General features: G+C 45.1%; 1 long non-coding RNA gene across 1 annotated transcript in view; it reads right to left on the reverse strand.

Moving 5' to 3' along the window:
* Positions 1–2,095: 2,095 nt before the first annotated feature.
* Positions 2,096–5,000, reverse strand: part of LOC147027820 (uncharacterized) — a 33,417-nt gene continuing 30,512 nt past the window's right edge. The window contains exons 2-3 of the long non-coding RNA XR_015057304.1: positions 3,470–3,610; positions 2,096–2,578 (exon numbers count right to left, since the gene is read on the reverse strand). This is a non-coding gene — a long non-coding RNA (uncharacterized LOC147027820). The remainder of the gene's footprint in view (positions 2,579–3,469; positions 3,611–5,000) is intronic.

Raw genomic sequence — 5,000 nt, forward strand, 5'->3', positions numbered from 1 at the left:
TCCACCAATCGGGCGCCAGCTGCCCTCCCCTCGCTTCTCCTCTCTCACACCAAGCGCGGAGAAGAATGGCGTGAAAAGCCCACCGAGCGTCCTCGTTGGTTTTTGTTTGAAATAAAAGATAGAAAAAGAAAAACGACTGACTCATAGCGTCGCAGCCCAAATGAATCACATTTATTCCCTCTCAACAATGGGTTTAGGGCTAACTACACATGTACTTAAGAGATACCTCACCTACGGGACCTGGATGGTGGTTTGCGAATTTCCACAGCCGTAACAATATATATATATATATATATATATATATATATATATATATATATATATATATATATATATATATATATATATATATATATATATATTGTTGCGGATTCGCGCCCGCCGGCGTGCTGACGGCCACGTAACTCGAATCGCGGCACGTCGCCCACCGGACGGACAATCCAGTCGTGACCCTCTCGGACTAACGCCGGGAACCAGTCACGGGTGGACCTTTCGGTCTCACCGCGATCGAGCCAATCAGCCCCCGCGTGGGATAGGGTTGCTCGCCAAATTCGACCTACCGAAGTACCCACACGGAGGGTAGACCGGGCGATCGCACCTCGCCGCAGGTCGACTTCGGACACGGGCCACTTAAGCGACCCGTTCCGTACTATCGGGATAACCGAGCGGTGTTATTCGTCGACCTCGACGGTTCGATTAATTATCGGGCGTATTGAGCCCACTACCAACCCTTTACGTGAAGCAAGATGAGGATTCAATGAAAGAAATGACGAAGCGAAGCGGGAAACAGTTCAACACAAAGCACATTTATTCGCGCTGAACGGAAAGCACACATATTCAATTCCACCAAAAGCACATAGAAAAGAAAAACAACAATGCAATTTACACAAAAAGCAAATGCGACAATGCAGATCTAATACCGATTACGCGAGCACACGGCAACACTTATACAATTTTACTTCACAGACGGCGCCGACAACACATACCCAAAACCAAGGAAAAGAATACCCTCAAAGATGAGGCGGGCCTGAGGCCGAGACCGGGTCGGGCCTACCCGTCTGGTGATGAGACGCGGAGCGGCGATGGTGCCTCAACTCCGCGGGCCTCGCGGGCAGTGTCTGGTAGGGGGTGGGAAAGGGGCCCCCTTGGTCGCACTATCTCAGCGCGGGGGGAAACAGGAGGGGGTTGCTGATGCTCGGGGTATAGAGGATTCCTACTCTGCCTCGAGTCCCGCGACGAGCGTCTCCACCTCGGCCAGGTCGCGCTGTCGGCCTCCCTGGGGTGCAGCTCCCTGCACGACGCGAGCACCCCCTCGTCTGCCCTCGCCGCCTCTCCACAGCTCCGTCCCCTCCGCTCCGACTCCAACGCACACGACGGCGACCAGCTCCTTTTTGCTCCTTCTTCCCAACTCCACCGCCCGCGAAGTCTTAACTCTCTGTTTACTTCACTGACGAACGCGGTCGCTTATATAAGCCCCGTGGCTTCGCCTTCTCATCTTTGACCCTCTGCCTTCGACCTTTCACCTCGCTCCCCATTGGCCCGAGAAAAAGTGGGCGTGAATGCTTTTTGATCCATAAATTTGCATATATCGATCGCCCTCCAACGCCCTGGGGGCGGGGCCAAATCGCCCCTTGCTCACCGATTGGACGGAACAAAAGTGGGCGTGTGTCGTTTTTGATCCGTTTTTGAAGTGGAAAATCCGTGGTTTTGTACACGCTGTTCGGCGCGCGCCCTGCACGAGTCCAACACCGGTACCCACAAGCGGCGCAAGAACGGTGGCGATGCGACGGTTGCGAGGTGTGACGTGAAGCGGCGCCGCGGTGGGTGGTTGATGTTGTGGTTGTAACAATGGCGGTTGGTCCAAATTAAAGATAGTAAAAGAAAAACGGCTATCCTGAAGAGTCGCAGCACGCATAAATGACATGTATTCCCACTAGACAACGGATTTGGGCCTAACTACACATGTACTTACCGAGATACCTCACCTAAGGGACCTGAATGGTGGTTTGCGAATTTGGTAACCACAACAATATATATATATATATATATATATATATATATATATATATATATATATATATATATATATATATATATATATATATATATATATATATATAGACAGGCGGAGTGGCGTGCGCCTGTAATCCGGCTACTCGGAGGCTTGGGTTGGAGGATCGCTTGAGGACAAGAGCTCTGCACTGGACCGCGCTATGAGAGGGTGCAGGGCAGCCTGGAATCATGGCGAAACCCAATCCTTATCCCTGTGTCGTAAGAGGCGACCAGGGTTGCGTCAGGAAGGGCATCCGGTGTAAAAACCTATGCCAAATCAGTATGCGGATCATAACGAATGGTCCGCTGTGGCGACCCCTAATGGGAGCAGCCGAAAGACAAAACAACATATATGGACAGGCATTCCTCACTTAACGACCTACCTGTTTAACGACCACCTGGACTTACGACCAGCTCTCCGACCAGTTGGTATTGTGCGCTGTGCGAGAACTTTGGTCATGGAAACGGCAGCGCAGCGTCTCAGCGTCAAGCATCTCATCTCGTTGCATAAAGAACATTGAATCAGCTTGGGAGGGAGTGACAGAAAAGTGTATGCAAGGCATATGGAAAAAATGCCTGAAACGTTTCGTGAATAATTTCGAAGGGTTTGACAAAGACAAACATGTTGATGTCATAAATAATATGTAAGATATGCAAGAGTTATGCAAATTAAAACAAAGTTATCAAGTTGGAGCATATATATATATATATATATATATATATATATATATATATATATATATATATATATATATATATATATATATATATATATATATATATATATATATATATACATAATGGCGATAGGACAGATGTGTTCAAATACATGAAAAAACATTTCTCATTTTTTTCAGAATTTTCGGTCATCATCTTGGGGGTCCACATAGGGGTCAAAGTTCAGGCTCGCAGCTCTTGCGCATTTTTCAGAATAAGCGTTATTTTTCACTGTATAGTGATCAAAACTTGTATCTGGTGCTGAAATAATTCTGACATATGGATGTACTGCTCCTTTGGTGATGTTCCAGTGATATAGAGCCAATCAAATTTTCCGGGAAATTTGCTGGAGAAGCAGGAAACTGGTGATTTTCCCAGAAAAAAAATAACAAAATAGTAACAAATGCCTCGGTTCTGTCAAATTCACCGCTTTATTACCGATAATTATATGTATTCATATCAAGGTACTCGTATAATATCATTGATGATGAAGTTTAAAGCGTTTCCGAAGATTCGGATTCTCTTTCCTGTCATTCTCAGTAACTTGTTGCACGTTCTGAAAGTGTTCTTCAGACCGAGCTGCACCGAGACAGTCTGTTCCGAGTTTTATTAGACGTTCAGCTGCATCGTTAGTAACATTGAGTGCTTTGGTTTTAGATTTTGAATCCACATAGGCTGGAAGTGTTGCCCACTCACTCACTTCATATGTTAAGAATGAATCGTCCAGTTCAAGTTCTCGGTTCATCGTCTCGTCCCTGTGATATTCGCGTCCTCTGCAACAATCATTCCTCCGAGTCCGAAGACTGCGCCGTCTCACCTCGTTTCCATGTGAGATTCCTTTCTGAAAGATACAATGATTAGTAATAGTGAGGTTTCGTCTATTCATGCCAGTATGAAGGACAAAGTACGAGAGCGTGCCAGCATCATGCTGGTCCTTTCAACTAACCACTAGAACTGATAATGCAGGCAGTGTTTCTGCACTCATCACTCAGTAGTATGCAATAATTATCACCAGAGAAGTCAAATCATCTCGGAAAATCGTCCAAACTTTTACATTCATGATCTGCCACGTATCAAATTCTCCGGAAAAACACAATTTCCGGGAAAATACCATTTTCTGGGAAACTGTGCCAACAAATTACAAGCCAACCATGTTACAAACATCACCAAAGGAGCAGTGCATTGATATGTCAGAATTATTTCATCACCAGACACAAGTTTTGATCACTCTACACTGAAAAATAACACTTATTCTGAAAAATGCGCAGGAGCTGTGTGCCTGAACTTTGACCCCGATGTGGACCCCCAAGATGATGACCGAAAATTCTGAAAAAAAAATGAGAAATGTTTTTTCATGTATTTGAACACATCTGTCCTATCGCCGTTATGTTTTTCAAACTTTAGCAAAAAAGGGGCGTTTGATGCATATATATATGTGTGTATATATATATATATATATATATATATATATATATATATATATATATATATATATATATATATATATATATATATATATATATACACACACACACACACACACACACACACACACACACACACACACACACACATGTTTGGTACTACAGAACTTTAATATGGATACAAATAAACACAACATGGTGACCGAAGCTTTTCTTGCTGCACTCTTCAGGGTAAAAATCGCAGCAAGTGAAGGGCGTGTGCTTTATGCGTTGGTCTCAATAAGGTAGACGCTGATTGCTTCGGCCATAATGACATACGGTTAATCCGAACGCCCATTGGTTGGCTCATCATCTTCACCTCGAGCTCCCATTGGCTGGAGCAGAGTTCGCGATGATTCACGTTTGCAACCACATCCTGGGGAGGGGGGAGGAGCCTTCCCTAAGGTCCATTCACCTTTTGTTACTGTACTTCCCTTGATCTTTCCATGCTGAAAGAGACACAGAGATCGTACAAATTCCTTTTGACGACATAGTATTGGATCGGTGGTAAGGATGAAGGATGCTTCCAACACACGTAAATGAAATGAGCTCCGACCTCGGCTCAATATCCTGAACATATCTGCATTGTACTGGTCTGCACAGGTAGGGTTGGCAACCAGGTGCTGTGCAATAGCAGATGAAGCAGGTACAGTGGCCGGTGGTTGCTGGATATTTCTGCATGCTCGCACTGGTTGTGTTCTAACCCTCACAATCTTTCTTTGAATCTCCAAGGGGACGTGTTGTTTGAGCCAATCAGCCAATCTTCGT

Source organism: Eptatretus burgeri, chromosome 4 (genome assembly GCF_056783735.1).
Source record: "Eptatretus burgeri isolate ZD-2024b chromosome 4, Ebu_testis_v1, whole genome shotgun sequence".
In the NCBI taxonomy this organism is placed as follows: Eukaryota; Metazoa; Chordata; class Myxini; order Myxiniformes; family Myxinidae; genus Eptatretus; species Eptatretus burgeri.